The 19,210-nt window shown below is 43.2% G+C and overlaps 1 pseudogene; it reads left to right on the forward strand.

Annotated features, from left to right (window-relative positions):
- The first annotated feature begins 2 nt into the window (after nt 1-2).
- LOC112314213 (succinate--CoA ligase [ADP-forming] subunit beta, mitochondrial pseudogene) lies at nt 3-16,677 on the forward strand (annotated as a pseudogene).
- The last annotated feature ends 2,533 nt before the right edge of the window (nt 16,678-19,210 follow it).

A 19,210-nucleotide genomic window follows, 5' to 3' on the forward strand; every position in this document is an offset into this window, starting at 1 on the left:
GCATGAGATACAGAGTGATCTGCAGATGGCTGCTACTTGTGCTGGGCTTAGAAGTGCCCAGGAGAGGCCAAGCTGTGTACCAAGGCTGGCTGCTGCTAGTATTAGGTCTGGGGCCACTTAGCAAAAGGTATGGGGCATGCTAAGGTTAGATGCTGCTTGTTTGAAATATTTTAGGAAAGTCTGAATCATGAGCCAAAACAGGCCATTCTGATGGAAAGACACTGGAAATAGCTTGGATGGGCTCTCAAGTTGGTAGGGCTGGGTTTCAGGGAATCACCAGGGCTGGAGAACAGCATAAGCCAGGCTGATAGAGACTCAGATATGGCTCCCACCTGCTGGCTCTGTGGGTGGAGGGTTCAGAAAGTAACAATGGCCTCTACCTACACTTTTGTCTGGCAAAACACTGTCCCTTCAGGTCTCCCCCTGATGCCAGACACTTCAGTTTCTCCTTGTATGTCCCTGGAACTTTTGAGCTGCTGCCCCATCACTGGAACTCAGAGGGAGTGAGTCTGAGTAAGTCTCCAGAAGCCCTCTGTCTCCCTCAACCATAATCTCTGCTGGTTTTTACAGCCAGAAGTTATGGGGACTTCTCTTTCTGGCACTGGATCCCTGGGCTGGGTGGCCTGAGATGGGATCATGGCCGCTTGTTCCTCAGAGGGAACCTCCATAGTTAAGATATCCCTCCCGATTTTTATCTGCCACACTTGAAAGTGGGACCAACCTGTCCACATCTCTGCCCCTCCTAACAATGTCAATGTGGCTTCTTCTGTATATCCTTAGATGAGGACTTCATTCAGCCAGATTTCGGGCAGATCTGAATGATAGTGGTTCTGTAGTTTAGTTGTACTTTTTATTTGTTTGTGGGAGGATGCAAATACCACATTTACCTAGCCACCATCTTGACCAGAAGTCCACTCTATATTCTAGTTTTAGTTTTCTAAATGTTTGAGTTGGTTGGCACTATTTGTATATGTGTATGTGTTACATGCTTTGTGTGTGGAACCATTTGAAATAACTGTATACAGCATGACATTTCATCCTAAATACTTCAACATGTATCTCCTAAGAATAAGGACACTTCTACATAAACACAATACCATTATCACACCTATGAAAATCAAGATAATTCTTTAATATTATCTAATATGTACTACATATTCAAATTGCCCCAGTTTTCCCAAAATGCCTTTTATAGATGTTTTTTCTTTTTAAGTATCCAATATTTTTCATCAGGTTGCTATGCCTCTATTTCCCTTTTCAGTTAGAACAGTACTCCCCAACCCTTGAAACTGACTTTTTTTGAAGAGTCCAGGAAAATGTCTTATAAAATGTTCTAGATTTGACTGTTTTGTCATCATTAGACTCAGGATAAACATTTTTGACTCAAGTATTTGGACTGGAAAACAAAATCCTTAAAGGTTTGTACTTACAGAAAAAAATATACGTGTAAATGGAATGATATAGTTTTTAAATCACTATTTTGCAATCTTCAGGTCATATTTGATTCACTCTAGGATCATAAATGAATGCTAAAACCAGTTGGTGAATAATTATTGGGGAAGGATACCTCAAACTATCACCCTCCAGAATATAGTTACTAAACTATACAAGAATAAAAAACAGTGGAGAAACCTGGTGGATCATTTGTCAAAATGATCACACTTAGTATGACCATCCCTGGCTGGTGTGGCTCAATTTGTTGGAGCATCGTCCAGTAACTGAAGGGTTGCAGATTTGAACCCATTGAGAGCACATACCTCAGTTGCGAGTTTGATCCCCGTCTGGGTACAGGTGAGGGTTAGACTGGATGCGAAGGTCTGGGCGTGTACAGGAGGCAACTGATCCATGTTTCTCTCACATCAACATTTCTCTCCCTTCCTCGCTCTCTAAAAGCAATGAAAAAAAAATGTCCTCAGGTGAGAATAAAAAGTAAATAAAACTTAGCCCTGGCTGGTGTGGCTCAGTGGATTGAGTGCTGGCCTGTGAACCGAGGGGTCTCTAGTTCGATTCCCAGTCAGGGCATATGCCTGGGTGCAGGCCAGGTTCCTGGTTGGGGGTGTACAAGAGGCAACCAATAGATGTTTCTCCCCTGCCTTCCTCTGTCTAAAAATAAATAAATACAATCTTTAAAAAAATAAAATAAAACTTAGAGTCACCAAATAGAGGGGCAACCTGAATTTTGTACCTCCAGATGTGATACAATACGAAGGGCCAATAGCACCTGTGGAGTAATTTGAACCAGATTATTCCACATGAACTTCTTGGCGCTTCCCTTTTCTTCACTATTTCTCTGTTGCTTAGTATCATGGTATTTACAGACAACTGCATGCTTAAAAGAGAGTTACCCATTTAGACTTTTTTTTTAAATCCAAGAGTTGCTAACATAACCTGGATGTAGAGTAAAAAGAATTTTAAAATGTGTATTTGTAAAGATTAAAATGTATCTTACTCTCTAATGAAAGGGTAGCAGTAGTTTGGCTTTAAAGACATAAACTAGCACACAGATCTCAAATAAGAAATCAATATGCACCAAATGAGAAGGGCTCATCGGCAGTCTTCCTCTCATTGCAAATATTCTTTAAAGGAACATTAATGACTCCTCATTCTAAATAGTAAGTACAACTTCTTGCAAGTTGTTCTCCTTTAGTCTACCATGCCAACAACGCTAAAGTAAATGGTGACGCAGCAGTCTTCCCTCCGTGTGGCAGCAGGTTCCGGGTTCCCTCCCAGGACACACCAGCAACAACGGTAGAATGTAGCCACTGGTCATTACAGACCTGTCCTAGATGGTTTATACTTCTATCAACAGGCCTTAATTGAAGTCCATTTTTTCTTTTTCTTTTTTTTATTGTTGTTCAGTTATAGTTGTCTCCATTTTTCTATTAAGAAACATGTTACATCTCAAATATATTTCAAAAAGAAAGGTATTTATGCTTAACAGAGCATTAAAATAACGAAGCAAGTTAAGTAGTTACCTGTGTAGCCATTTTTGTTTATTTTGAAAGACTATTTACATTAGTTTGTCCAAAGAGATAATCAAATCAAAATCTAGAAGTGAAAAGTATAGTAAATAAAATAAAAAACTCATTTAGCTATAGTTGGAGAGAGAATTAGTAAACTAGAAGGTCTATGTTAGAAAAATCACCCAGAGAGAATCATAGAAATAAAGAGAAGGCAAATATGAAATGAAAGGTAAGAGACATGGAAGATAGAATGGGAAGGTCTAATATATGCCTACTAGGATTTTAGCAAAGAATAGAGAGATGTGGGAACAGCAATATTCAAAAGATGATGCCTGAGAAGTTTTGAAAATTGAAGACAGATATGATCTGAATCCTGAGTTGCAGGAAGCATCCAAGTGTTGAGTAGGCTACACTAAAACAAATCCAAATGAAGGCACATCCTCATGAATCTGCAGAACGTCCAAGACAGAGTGTCTTAACTGAAAAGGCTAAGCATCTACAAAGGAAAATAATTAGACCGACAGCTTACTTATCAGCAGTATATCATCTTCAAAAGCCTGAAGGTAAATTAATGGCAAGCCGAGAATTATATTCAGGTAAACTATTATTCAATAGTAACACGCTAGGGGACGGGTGGGACGCAGGAATGGCAGCCTCCACATTCTGCAGCTGGCTCTGGGCCGCCGCCCAGGTTCTGGGGAGTTCTGGATTGGTCAGCAACATGGACTCCAAGTGCAGCAGCAGCAGCTGCAGCAAAGGAATCTCTCGTTGCATGAGTACATGGGCATGGAGCTGGTGCAAGAAGCTGGAGTCGCCATTCCCAAGGGACATGTGGTCAAGTCACCAGACGAAGTTTATGCCATCGCCGAAAAAATTAGGTTCAAAAGATGATAAAGGTGCAGATTTTAGCTGGTGGTAGAGGAAAAGGAACATTTGAAAGTGGCCTCAAAGGAGGAGTGAAGATAGTTTTTTCTCCAGAAAAAGCAAAAGCTGTTTCCTCACAAATGATTGGGAAAAAGTTGTTTACCAAGCAAACAGGAGAAAAAGGCAGAATTTGCAATCAAGTATTGGTTTGTGAGCGAAGATATCCCAGGAGAGAATACTACTTTGCAATAACAATGGAAAGGTCATTTCAGGGTCCCGAATTAAAGGGAAGTTCTCAGAGCGGCGTCAACATTGAAGACGTTGCTGCAGAGGCCCCTGGAGCCACAGTGAAAGAGCCTATTGACATTGTCGAAGGCATCAAAAAGGGGCCAGGCGTGCGTCCGGCTGGCGCAGCAGACGGGGTTTCCGCCTCGCCTTGTGGATTCTGCGGCAGAAAACATGGTCCAGCTTTACAGCCTGTTTCTGAAATACGGTGCAGCCGCGGTGGCAATCAGCCCGATGGGGGAGGGCTCCGCCGGAGCTGCGCTTGGTTTGGCTGCAAAGATCAACTTTGACTCTAATTCAGCTTATCGCCAGGAGAAAAATCTTTGATCTCCAGGACTGGACGCAGGAAGATGAAAGGGACAGCAGCGAAGGCAGGTATCAGCTGCTTCGGCTTCGACGGGAACACCGGCTGTCTCGTGAACGGTGCTGGCGTGGCCGTGGCCGCAACGGACATCGAAAAGCTCCACGGAGGACGCCGGCCAGCTCCCTCGACGGCGGCGGCGCTGCAGTCCATCAAGTAACGCAAGCCTTTGAGCTCATCGCTTCGATGCAAAGGCACCGGCCACCCTGGTCAACAGCTTCGGCCGCATCCCCGGTGCGACGTCACTGCCCAGGGCATCGTCATGGCGGCGCAGGATTTGGAAATTAAAACCCGCCTCGTGGTGCGGTTACAGGGTACACGAGTGGATGACGCCAAGGCACTGATCGCGGACAGTGGGCTGAAAATTCTCGCTTGCGACGACCTGGACGAAGCCGCTGAAATGGTTGTAAAGCTCTCTGAAATAGTGACCTCAGCCAAAAAGCCCAGGTGGATGTGAAGTTTCAGTTGCCAGTCTGATCTGACAATAAATACAGTGGACGGCTGAAGGTTCTAAACGTGCGATGATCGTTAGAAATACTGTGTTCCGTTACTGTCTCTTTCCTCTTCGGTGTGTGGAAATTAGAGCGCCATCTAGGCATGAAACCTTGAAAGGCAGTCGGTCCGCATTCAATCCTACTGTTGAGAACGGGTGTCTGCGTAAAGACAGTGTGGCGCGGTTACCTGGTCTCCCTGTCCCTGTCGCAGCCTTCCTGTCACTCCCCAGAGTGCTGTCTGCGGCGGGCCAGTCCCTCATTGCTGGATTCGACATTCTTCATCAGTGAGTCCTATAACAAAGTAAATATGACTACAAAAAAAATACTAACAAGCTAATTTTAAAGAAAGACTGAGTGTATCATTCACAGATCCCCACTGAAAGAACTGCTAAGGGTCTGAAAAGGAAACGGAACCTAGAGAGGAGTGGGATGCAAATAGACTTGGAAGCAGCAAACAATAAAATTAGTGAATGTTTAGGTGAATTGAAAACACATTAGTAATTTTATATGTATTTATGTAAATATATGTATACATATTTAAATATGCAGGTATTTAAACCATATGAGATTGGCTTTTTCATAACTAAAACTTGTTTAAATGTTGGCAATTTCATATAGGGCAACCTAACATAAAATATTTTTATATTTCATGTAGTCTGTATTATTCAATGCTGTATTTCCAATGCTCATCGCATGGTAAGGGGCCTCAATAAATATACATTGGTGAAGAGACTACTTTGGACGAAGTGTTATAAACAACAAGGAATTCAGATATTAAACCAAAGCATGGAAAATAGGAAAGGAGACATTAAAGTTAAAGCATTCTGCAGAATTTGCATTATTTGGGAAAAAGATGGGAATATTGATTACCTTTAGACTTTGCTAAGCCAAGCAAGAATATTAAAAATTTTAAGGACAACCCATTACAAAAATACAAAGAATGAATAACTTGCAAACTAGTATAGAGAGGAAAAGACTAAAGAACAACAGATTGGCTTCTAGCAAAGGATGATAGATTGATTGCATGCATTAGCCTCTGCTCTTTCCTGAAATCCCAATAAAATGACACTAAAGTGCAGTTTATTTAAAAAAACATAAACCCACAAAGAGAATAGAAGAGGAGACAAAAGACATTTTGGAAGCTGGAAATATTTCTGTAGTAGCAACTGGACACACTCAAGAAGATGAATTTTGAAGGAACAATGGAGAAAGCCAATAAACCCTCTAATTTGTACTACTGAACTCCCTGAACTCTCCAAAAGCTCGGACATCAGCAGCAACAGATTTTTCTGGAAGTGTGGTTGACAGTGAGGCTAAAAATGTGTCCATTGTTTGAGCATCGGTTTGAGAAGCAGATGGCTTCTCTAGCTCCACTCAACTGGATTACTATCCTTCCCCCAAAGCAGCAGAAAAACAGAAGTTTATTCCCTGGAGAGGGTAAAAAAGAAAACATGGGTCTCTGGTCTTGGGTAAACAAGGTATTGCTGAGGGCCGTGGTTCTTGTACTCAGGAAAGGATTTAAGTTAAACCTTACATATTAAGTTAGGAGACGCCTCTCTCCACACACCATCTTTCCCTTTGGCCAAAATGTTGGCCAGTTAGACTTTACTCTTCAGGAAAGTGCCAGGAGCATTCTCCCTGAGAAATCTGACTAACCCAAGAAAGCAGACCTAAAGAAACACATTTAGGGGTTCTCTGTGGTTGAGATGGCCCACCCTAAAGTCACCCATGGTCTCAAGGCTTCACACCAGCTTCTTTTTTTCTTCTAATTTACTCTGAAAATTGTCAAATGCACAGAAAAACTCAAACACCAGTGCCAGGATCACCCTCGTGCTCACCATCTAGGTTCAGTAATTGTTAATATGCTGCCATGTTTGCTTCCTCTCTCTGTATATGTGTTTTATATATTTGGAAGTTGCAGATAGCATGCACTTTTCCTCTAAATAACTTCAGTTTTATATCCTAAAAAATAAGGACACTCTTGTACAAAACTACAATATTCTTATCATACCTAGGAAAGTCAACAAAAATTCAATAATGTCATTACATATATAGTCCATGCTCAAATTTCTCCAATTATCCTTTAAAAAGCTTTTCATTATTGTTTCATTTTTTTCTGTAGGATCCAGTAAAGGTCTCTGCATTGCCCTAGTTTGTTATGTACTTTTTCAACTCTACTAAAACGCTTCTACATTTTTTTTAAAAGAGGTTAACTTTTTTAAAAGACCAAACGAGTTGTCTTGTACAATGTCCCATAATTCATCTGATTTTGTCTTGGTAACGTCATTTACTTTTTTTCTCTTGTCTTCTGTATTTCCCATAAACTGGAATCTAGGTCTAAAGGCTCAGTTATGTTCAGGTTATGTTTAAAGCATTTCTGGCAAAAGTAAAGGTGAAGCAGGAACTCCCTATTACATCACATCAGGAGATGTGATGTAATCACATGATGATGTGATTACATTACATCACATGTGCAATGTCCAGTTGTCCCCTAGTAGTGATCCTAAATCTCATCTCTTTGTAGGTGGTGACTACCAGATCTCTTCTCTGTAAAGACACATCATTTCCCTTTGTAAATAAATAAACTCCAAAAGTCTCATCAAAAATCTGGAACGCTGTTTGTTGCATTTTAAGAAACTGACATCTTTTTTAGTAAATCAACCTAATCTTCCAGCATTGAGACTCTCCATATAGGGAGGCAGTGCTGGACGTTGCAACACAAATGCTAGTCTCCCAGATTTCCCTCCTCCCCTCACCTCTTGCAGTTACATTAACCTTGCTCTTACATTCCTAAGAGGTGTTGACTAGTGGAAACTGTGGGAGGAGGTTTACAAGGGTAATGAGCTAGCCAGATTTTATAAACTAGGTAGTCTGGACCAGCAACCTGCCTGAGAATAATCAGCACCATGAAGGAGGGCTGCAGGAGAAACGAGCAGGCATCCTGAGCCAGGGCCAGGTTCCAGTGAAGGCCGGGTTCCCATGAGGTCCAGAAAGTGGAAGGAGTGCTCTAGGCAAGGCAGAAGACACAGAGGCGTTTGTTCTAGAAAGCAGTGGGAAAATTGAGAAGAAATAGAATTTTGAGGTGTTGGATAGGGAGAATAATCAAAAAACAATGCAGGAAATTGATTGGGAGATTTCACCTGGCAGAGAGCATCGTGTTTTGGGCTAGGAGCAGGAACAACAGAGACGTGAGGCATGGTAGGTTTAAAAGAGAAGTAGCACTGCATCAGATATATCCAAAGCCTTGATGAAGGTAGTAGTTGACGCTGAAACCAACATGATTGGGACCTGGAAGGGTGGGACCACTTACTGTGTATCAGATACCCCACCAGGTCCTAGAGATGAACTCAGCAATACTTAATGCCCAACAAGATTACACTTGAGTGAGTCAGGGATATTCCAAGTGCTATATAGCAAAAGAAGAGTTCTCTGGGTGGCGAAGGGAAGAAGCAGTATGCACAGCCTGAGGAAAGGTGTGGAGATAGGAAGATATGCATCCATAGCATATTGGAGAAACATTGAGGGGCACAGAATAGCTAGAGTGTGGTGGTAGGAAGCAGCCTGGGAAGGTACCTGGGCATACCTGCAAATCTCTCTGCCACTCTGAGTCTGACCCAGTAGGATTTAAAAAGACTTGAAAACAATAACCCCTCTATTGGGCACCAAACTGTTCCCGGTATTTATCTTTATTGTCTCTGATGCTGTAGTTAAAACTACAAAGTAGGTATTGTTATCCTCATTTTACTAACAGAGAAACGGAGGCTCAGAGATGTTCAGTGACTTGCTCAGGGTCTTGCCCTGGGCTAGTCCTGAGTTTGTCTGATAGGACAACCCTGCTCCTGGGATCAGAACCAAGCAGAGCCTCTACACTCCTTACTGGGAGAAGCCAGGGACCCACAGTGCTCAGCAGAAAGCCAGGTCCTATTCCCCTGACCCCAAAGGGTTTATGATTTGGGAGAAAGGGGACCGTTGAAATGCAAGGAAGCCAGGGTCCATCCAGGCACAGGAACAGTAGTAGCTCAGGGTCAGACAGGGAAAAGACAGCCCAAACCAGGGACAGCTGCCAAGTCGTCATGGGGAATGGAGTCCACCTCTCCCTCCTGGTCCCATACCACACTTAAATGTGACCCCCTCAGTTGTCCTCTCCTGTTGCCTTTAGAAATAGAACCAACTCAAGCTAGGGCCAGAACACCATGTCCTTAGGTGTTTAGCCTTGTCACTATGGCTTGTTTACCCTCCACAGACCATGATCCACTGTGTCTGAGAAATACCCCACAGCTAGATGTTTGTGTCAGAAACATCTGCTGGTGGTGCAACAGCTAGGTGGGACCAGTGACGTGGACTCTAATACCATGAAATGTACTGAGCACATTCTGAGTCAACACAGTGATGTTGTGCCAACAAAGATAAGGATTTTCATTGTTTATTTGTTTGGATTTTGTTTACATGTACCATTCTTAATCATTAAAGATTTGAGGCTACCGTCAACAAAAACTGAAATGATGATGACAAGAGAGGAAGAGACCCTCAGGTCCAGCAAAAATGAAAGGAATAGCAGATAATCATGACCTGACAAAGCACAAGACCTGAAGGACAAATCACAGAGGCAATAAGAGAAGACAAACTTGCAATAATTGACTTTCACATTGGCTTTGGGTTTCCTGGAAGCCCATGAAGAGGTAAATTCAGTGTTATATAATTGTCATAATTGGAAACAGAAAGTACACCAAACTCACAGGGAAAATAAAGCTTTTCCAAACATTGAATTGCAAAATAAGTATCTCTATGAGACTTCATGTACAAGAATTGTGTTAAAAGTCTTTGAAGGATGGCAATTTTGCTTAAGATCAAGGCGAGGTAGCCCAAATATCTAAGCTTCTGGTGACCTGACAAAATCTGTGAATAGAATTAAGAGTGCTTAATATTTTTGAGTAGGAAGTCCTGTCTATTAAAATATTGACTAACATTGATAAATAGCTTTATATTTTCTTAATATTTAAAAGAGTACAATGCATAAAAAGTGTAAAGTATAGATAAGTAAAACATATATATGATTATAATTTTTCCACCACCAGCATTTATATATTCCTTCACATTATTTTTGTCTATGCATATATTTATACAATTTCACATAATTTGTTTACAAATTTATTTTTATTCTGATCAAGCTATTTGTGTAATAACCTGATTTATCATTCAAAGAGTACATCATATGTATACATCTATGTCAATAAATGTCCATTCGTGATACGATTTTTAATGCAGATTAATATGAACATACCATAATTTATTTTATTTTTTATTGATTGTATTTATTTTTTATTTTTTAAAGATTTTATTTATTTATTTTTAGAGAGGGGAAGGGAGGAAGAAACATCAATGTGTGGTTTCCTCTCGTGAGCCCCCTAGTGGGGACCTGGCCCACAACCCAGGCATGTGCCCTGACTGGGAATTGAACTGGAGGCCCTTTGGTTCTCAGTCCGGCACTGAGTCCACTGAGCCACACCAGCCAGGGTAGACATACCATAATGTAACAATCTCCTCTCATTATACATTGTTTTGTTTGTTTTGATTTTTAAATTGATTTTAGAGAGAGAGGAAGGGAGAGTGGGGTTGAGAGAGAGAAACATCAATTTGTTTTTCCACTTATTTATGCATTCATTGGTTGATTCTTTTATGTGCCCTAATCAGGGATCAAACCCACAACCTTGGTGCATCAGGATGACTCTCTACCTAGTCAGGGAATATTGGCTTGCTTTTCATTTTTAAAATTACAACAGCACTGCAATGAACATCTTTAATAGCTAAATGATTCATTCCATGATTATTTACTTAACATGAATTTTTAAATGAAAGAATATTTTCTAGACAGGTTCATTACTATTCGCAACCCCTTACAAGACCACTGAAGACCCCCGAGGTATGTCAGCAGCATGGCTTAGGCTCTTCGGGGGGTCAAACTCATTTTCACCGGGGGCCACATCAGCCTCACAGTTGCCTTCAAAGGGCCGAAATAATTTTAGGACCGTATAAGTGTAACTACTCCTTAACTGTTAAGGAGTTGAAATTACATTCAGCCCTTAGAAGGCAACCATGAGGCCGATGTGGCCCCGGGTGAAAATGAGTTTCACACCCCTGCCTAGAGGAATGAATGCACCACAAAGGCTTCAGTCTATGCTACTCTTGTGGATTTCCGGGTACACACGAGAAATTGAGTGCATATATCTAATTTCACTTTTTTTCTGAAACCTCTCTCAAACTATAGTAAAGAGATCTTTTTTGAATAGATGTAGACATGTAGGAACAAGAAAAATGGAAGAAAAACCACAGGTAAATTTTGGAAACTAGGGAGCAGAGAGACCAGTCGCAATTAAATTAGCAGGCCTGAGAAAGCCAATTCTACGTTGGCAGTGGGGAAAGATGAGCTCCAATCTGATTTATTGCACTGAACTTGCAAACGACTAATAACTGCAGTAAATGTGGGGCTAGCCCATTCACACCTGTTTGTAAATTAGAAATAGCTCCCCTTTCTCAGAACCCTCTGCCAGAAGTTTGTTGTACGTAATGTGCAATTCCATAAATTTCCACAGGGTGAGAAAGATCCCTCAGAACTGTGCACCGTGCAGCCCGTGCAGCCGTACGTAAGAGCCCTGACTGGACGCAGCCGGCACCCCTGAAGGTGAAGGTGAATGAGGAAGATGCTGTAAACCACGAAAGGTTGGTTGAAACTATTTTAAAAGCAGGCAAAGCTTTAGTTTCTCTTTCTCACCTTGGCAGAAGATTGGAAGTTTATTCTCTGAAAAGGGAAAAACCAAAGATCTGTGGAAGGAAAATGCTAGGCTAGTTGAGGACAGATATACTGTACTAGATACTGTGGAATTAAATCAGAGTCTGCCCTCTGAATTCTAAGTCCCACCCTGCTTTTTTTAAAAAATATATTTTATTTATTTATTTTTAGAGAGGGGAAGGAGGAAAGAAAAAGAGAGAAACATAGATCAGTTGGCTCTCACACACTTCCAACCAGGGACTTGGCTGGCAACCCAGGCATGTGCCCTGACAGGGAATCAAATCAGTGACCTTTTGATTCATAGGCCGGCACTCAATTCACAGAGCCACACCAGCTAGGTCCCAAGACCTGGTATCCAGGCCTTTACCCTCCAGGAAGGAAGGTGGGAGAAACTTTCTAGGGAAATATGACCGGCTGAAAAGGGAAGACCTAAATATTTTCACATTTTAGTTGGACATTCCCCAACTAAACATTCCGGTGGATCACCCAACATGAAACTCATGGTCGGCAACTACTACTCATGTACTGGGAGCTTCGAACAGGCTTTAAAATCCACACCCTTAAATTTAAGCAAACAAGTAAAGTTACCAGTCATTGGTGAAAAGATACTAACATGCAAGACAGAGACCAAGACCAACAAACACATTTTAAAGGAACTCAAAGAAAACTGAGATTTTACAGGAAGAACACTTAAAAATACTATTAATATTATCAGAGTTAAAAGAACACATAACACTGATGAAATAAGAACAGGATACCATAAAAGAATGTTCACAGAATTTGTTAAAAGCTCTTGAAAACCAAAAACATGTTTCAGAAGTAAAAAAAAAAATATTGAATAGAGAGTGAAGGCATCTTTCAGAAAGAAAAGCATTCAGAGGTGAGATAAATGAGAGAGAAAAATAAGAAAATTAGAAAACCTTTCCAGGAAGATCCTATTATTGAAAGAAATAAAGAAAAAGGGATGTAATCACCTTGGAAAACAATTCAGCATTGCCTGGTAAGGATGAACATACATTTACTGTACAACTGAGCAAGGAAAAAAAAAAGTCAAGTTCATTCATTTTTTAAAGAAATATTTATTGAGCACCTAAGAAGTTCTGGGCACTATGCTAGGTACTGGTGATACAAGAATAAACAAGATATAAAAGGCCTCTGCCCTCTCCAAAACCGCCTAGATTCTGCATCCGTGGCAGTTGTCAAGTATGACACCTCCTGGGCTCAATTTTGTCCATAGGGTTTGGGGTTCCATGCAGGGAGTCTCTGGGTACATTTCCTTTAGGCAGAATGTATATAAAAGAAATTATAATTATACTGTGGTTCAAAAGAGGAGTAAAAATAAGACCAAAGCTATATTGAGAAAGAATCAGTTTAATTTTAATAATCTTTAACAGAATTGTCTAAAGATAGAATTAATTATTTGGAGAGATGGTAAGTTTTCTGTCAGTGGAAGGGTTCAACACTAAGGAAGATTCATTCACTCAACAATTGAGTGGTGACCATTTGCCAGGCATTGTGTTAGAGACTATATATTAGTTAGCTATTGCTGCATAACAAACCACCCCCAAAATGTAGTGATCTCTCCCAATTTTTATGGGTCAGTGTCTTGACTATGTGGTTCTGGTTCCAGGTCTGTCATGAGGTTGAAAACAGGATATCGACCAGGGAGATAGTCATCTGAAAGCTTGACCAAAGCTGGAGAATCTGTTTCCAAGGTGGCTCAGTTGGTGCTGGCTGTGGAGAAGGGGCTGCAGCTTCTCCCTGTGTGGACCCCTCCACAGAGCTGCTTGAGTGTCCTCACAACACAGTGGTTGTCTTTCCTCAGCATCAATGATCCAAGAGAAAGCAAAGTGAAAGCCAAAATGCCCTTTATGACCCATTCTTGTAAGTCACATGCCATGACTTCCACAATAGCCTATTGACCACGTAGGTCAGACCTCTTCGATATGAGATGGACCACACTAGGGTGCGCGTACTAAAGGTGAGGGTCAGTCTTGGAGCTGTCTCGGAGGCTGGTTACCACACTCTGTAAATACAATGATGAATGAACAAATGGGGTGCCTGACCTCAAGAGGCTGTTAGTGTACAGTTACGATCATTTATTAGAGATGATGGCAAAAGAATTGGACTGAGAGACAAGACGGTTCCCTTCAGTCGCAATATCCTGTGATTTTTGTGTTTCTAGGCCCTGGCTCTTTAGTCACTGTATCACCAAGCTACCATCTCAGAACCAGCAGCTCAAATCCTCACTCCTCTTTCGTGGGCAATTCTGGGGTCTCTAACTGTGTTCCTCCATAATTACCTGCTTGTCATCACACAACGAGATGACCTTGGTCCCACTCTTCCTGCTCTCAGACACAGAAGTGCTTAGATAACCCCACCCTTGTTTTTCACTCCAGAACATTCCACTGCCTGGGCTCCACCTCCTGGGAGCAAAGGGTGTCCTATGATAACACCTGGAGGACACAGCGTCCCAATTCAGGAGCTGCTTTTGATTCAGCTAGGACCAACCTTCAACAGCAGCAAGGCCCTGTGGGTATAAGAGGAACTTGGGCCCAAGATCCTTCCTTTGCCCTGTTGTGCTCTCTCCTCTCCCTAATCAGGGCCATTTCATACATCACAGACGTCAGAGGTAATGAACCCTCTGATGTTCTCAGAAGACTCTGACCTTGAGCCTTGAGGATGGGTACAGGGGTGTGGTCAGCATTACAGCCTGGCCCACACCCGTGCTGGCTGAAAGTCTCTTGGGGGCACTAATCCATGTCCACAAGAAGTCCCTTATCTCCAGGTCACCTGAGAAACCAGAGGTAACCCAAGAAGCTTCAGGCCTGAAATTGTGCTGAGCTCTGGGGAAACTGTTGGGAGATAACTGATGTGGGCTGCCCCAGAGTCCAGAAGAACGCCCCTCCCTTGCACTCCCTGAGGACTCTTAAGTATGTGTTTCTCCTGTGTGCAAGTGCTTCAGTCTTGCCTGGGGTGGGGACTGGATCTTGGAGAAACTCTGGTGAATATTTACTTATTCATTCATTCATTTCTAGGTTTTAAAGTAATGCTGTTAGAATGCCTAGTATTTAAAAAAGAAAAAGAAAGAAAAGAAAATAACAAGTGTTGGAGAGGATGGAGGGAAATGAAGCCTTGTGTGCTGTTGGTGGGAATGTAATATAGTACAGCTGCTGTAAAAACAACATGGTGATCTTTCAAAAAATTAAACATAGAACCACCATCCAATCCAGCAATCCCACTTCTGAGTATCTACACAGAAAAATGGAAAGCAGGGACCTGAGGAGATATTTCTACACCGATATGCATAGCAGCATTATTTATAACAGCCAAAAGGTGGAAGCAACCCAAGTGCCTGTGGACAGATGAATGGATAAACAGGATGTGGTATATACACAAAATGGAGTATTATTCATCCTTTAACACAGGGGGCCAACCTGCAGGCTACATGCAGCTCAGGATGGCTATGAATGCAGCCCAACACAAAATCGTAAACTTACTTAACACATTATGAGATTTTTTTATGACTACATGTTGCAGTGTATTTAATGTGTGGCCCAAGACAACTCCTCTTCCAGTATGGTGCAGAGACACCAAGAGGTTGGACAGCCCTGCTAAAAGGAAGGAAATTCTGAAACATGCTAAAACATGTATAAAACTTAATAACATGCTAATTGAGAGAAGCCAGACACAAAAAGACACTTACTGAACTGTGTGGAAGAGGCAAACTCGTGGAGACAGAAAGTAGATTAGAGACTAACAGGGGCTGGAGTCAGCAGTGGTAAACGGGGTATCAGTGTTTGCATATTTGGCATGATGAAAAACGTTGGAGATAGTTATAATGGTTCTACAACATCGTGCATGTAATTAATGTCACTGTATCATACACTTTAAAATTCTTAAAATGGCAAATTTTGTGTCATATATGTTTTCCCACAGTAAAAAGTAGTACTAAAACATTATCTTAAAGTCTGTATCCGTTTAAGCAAGATACTGGGATTCAAATGTCATTGGGCAGAACCCACCTGCCCTTCTGTGGTGGGCATTCCTCCTTTTCTGAGGTCTTGGTCAGGGCTTGCACTTCTCATTAAGTCGGGCTCACCCTAGAGGCACCACAGCCCGGTAGTTGCAGATCCACAGCTGGATGGCCCAGGTTCCAACCTCAGTTCCACTACTTGTGAGATAATGTTCCTCACTTACTGCATCTTTGATGTTACAGTGTGTTATGAGGATTACATGAGAGGATATGGTACACATACCACAGTTTTTTAACACACTTAACATAAAGTGTCAGCTTTATTGCCTGTCCTACATTGAAAAGTTCTACAACCTTCTGCTACTAGATGTTTTTCATAGGCCATCACTGGGTGGGCAGGGAGTGGGGGAACTTAAGCCTCCTCTCATATTCCCTGTTTTCCCTTCTGCGACCTCCCCTCAGTGCCCACTATGTGTTACCACTCAGGGGAAGCACAGAGCAGTGGCAACTATCTATCTCACGGGCTCCGTCCAGCCAGTCCCTCAGGGTCTCCACTTCAGTAGCCAGCATGGACTGCCAACACACTTCTCTCTCCAAGTGGAACTCCAGGTCTACCCACTTTTCACCTCCCGAATGTTCACATACAAATAGGCATGTGTGTTTCTTAATGGGGTTGTATAAATGCATAATATTCAGGACCTTGCTTCTCTATTGTTTGAAATATGTTGGACATCTCATAAATGGATTCCCCAGTTATTTTTTTATATATTTGTTATTGATTTAGAAAGAGAGAAGAAGGGAGAGAGAGAGAAGAAAAAACCCCACCAATTTGTTGTTCCACTTACCTATGCTTTCACTGGTTGATTCTTGTATGTGCCTTGGACCGGTGATTGAACCCCCGACCTTCGCACAGCAGGATGACACTCTAACCACCTGAGCTCCCAGGCCAGGACCTACAGAATTTTTCTTGAATTCAGGTCCTCAGGGGAGACCCAAGCACAGTTGCCAGAGCACCTCAGAGAAGGGTGAACAGAGCTGGCTGACCAAGCTGAGTGTGACATGGTCATTTCCTGACCTCAGCTGTCCATTTTTCTTAGGTGCTAGAGATGTCCCCTGCATTGACTGAGACACAGGAGACACAGCCCAAAGAGTAGCTTAGAAAAAAAGGGAAGACTGACTTCCCTGAAGAATGGAACCAGCCCTAATGAAGACTAACAAGTATATGTCAGACCAATCAGCAGGACCGACTGGAACAGGTCAGAGATGGGGTGCAGCTTCCAGGGGCCACAGCAGGAGAAACCACCACAAGAGAGAAGGGGCATGTTGAGGCTCTGAACTGCTAGCCACAGAAACCTATTCTGGAAGGTATAAGCAAAAACAAACAAACAAAAAAAACAAACCAAAAACCGAAAACCAACCAAACCAATTTATTCAAATATTTCTGGAAATTTTGAGAAAACTTGGAGTATTTGGTTTGAAAAATAGACAAGAATAAGGGAAGCTAAGGGAGAAACATGGCCATGATGACTCCACAAAACTAGACCTGTGGGGACAGCACTGCTACCAGCAGGGAGTCAGGAGAGCCCTGTTCTGAGCCTCTGGCCTGCTGCAAACTGGCGGCTGCTGCCCCACAGTCCTGCCCAGCCCAGGAAGAGCTCTCCACGCTCTCTGTTTCTTTGTTCCAGCTCCTTACTCGGAGTCTGGGGCACTCTGCTGAGCCGAGGCCCAATGCCACATGTAGAGGAAGGAAGGCTGGAAGGCAAGAGGCTGGCACTCTTGTATTTCTCATGGGTGGCAGACTTTGACACCCATCAAGAATCTTAGGTGGGAAATTCCACAAATAAACCAAGCGAGGCTCAGAGGCTGGACAGCCAAAAGTGATGCAACTGCCAGCGGACACCTGCCAGGTCAGAGCCCAGGAGACTGGAAGCCAGGGAAGAAACCTTGGTGTAGGAAAGGGAAGGCAGTCCTCCTCCAGTGGGACCAGGGCCTGGCAGGACCCTTGCAGGCCTGCAGGAGGGCTCTGGGGGGCTGTGGGAGAAACTATCAAGATTCACACTAAGGACCAAGCTCTGGGAGACGCTGAGGCGCTCAACCTGATGGCCCCCAGTTGAGGTCTGAGAACATCTCTGAAGCTTCCAGACCCACTCAGAAACCTGCTTACCCTCTGTCCCACTTCCTTTTAATGCCTTGTTCTGTTCGGTCCTTTCCTTAAGCCAGCCAGTAGACCTCCAGGTGCCTGGTGATTTGTCTGAGAACATCTCTGAATCCTAAGCATCAACATGGAAACAGTTATTGCATGTTTACTCTACCTGATATTGTACTAAGGGCTTCACATGCACCATCCCATCAAACCCTCACAGCAAGTCTGTGAGCTGAGCATTACCATTCCTATCTTCCAAAAGAGGCGAGATAATCTGCCTCAACTCACCTAGCAATCAGTGGAAAAGCCAGGATTCAAAATCAGATTTGCCTGATCCTCAAATGGAATGCTTCCCAATAGGCAGGTGCTCAGGCTGCACCAGGGCCGGAGCAGGATGGGCGTGGGCTAGACCATGCCTGTGGGGCCACTGTCCTGAGAGCACCTTGGGAGGGAGGGATGGAGAGAAGAGACCCCAGAAAACTCTCCCCAGGACACTGCCCCCAGGGTGTGTTCTGGGTGTCTTTGAAAACAGTCCTGAAAGGCCTGTACCCCACTCTGGGAGGAAAAGGGGTATCAGGCTGGACCTGCAGACCTGGGGTCAGAGGTAACAGCCAGGATGTAAGTCATCTGGGACAGGGGCGTGGACTGGTTTTTCTCTGAGGCTCCAAGGGAAAGCCCACTCGAGAGGCTGCGCAGGTGGCTGTGCGGAGGAGACTGCCTGGGGCCGGACCAGACCTCCCTCCCCCTGCTCTCTGCTGCAGTACCAGCAAGCCCCGCCTAGCCCAGCCATGCAGGAGGCACCTGGGAGAGCACAGGAGGGCCCACAGGCCCCAGGCAGCTGCTTCATCCCTTCTCCCAGGATTCATCCATGTCCCTAGACCTCATTCCTCAACTCTGGAGACCATGGGTTTATCAGTCAAGAAATTTCTGAAGTAAGCACAAATTGATTTTATAACAGGAGTGGGGGTAGAGCACATCAGTCAGTCAAGTCAAGGGCACAGAAGAACTAATGCAAAGAGGGACAATCTCACCCAGTGAGCCACGAGCTCTCCAAAGTCAGGGACCACGTCCTGCTTACCTCGGCGGACCCCTCAGAGTGAAGCACCATGTCAGACTCACACTCCACAAAAGCTGTTTTTCTCATTGTCGGATGCCTAGAACACTGACTGGCACACTGCGAGCACTGAATACATATTTGCCGGCTAAGGGAATATAAATGGATTGCCTATTTCATCTTTAGATAATGTGGAACGTCTTTTTCCACTTTCCCCTTAGCACACTCCCCACACCCTGCCCTCACCCCTTCCACAGGCTCATCTCCCCAGCCCTGGCGTCCT

Source organism: Desmodus rotundus, chromosome 5 (genome assembly GCF_022682495.2).
Source record: "Desmodus rotundus isolate HL8 chromosome 5, HLdesRot8A.1, whole genome shotgun sequence".
NCBI classification, from domain to species: Eukaryota; Metazoa; Chordata; class Mammalia; order Chiroptera; family Phyllostomidae; genus Desmodus; species Desmodus rotundus.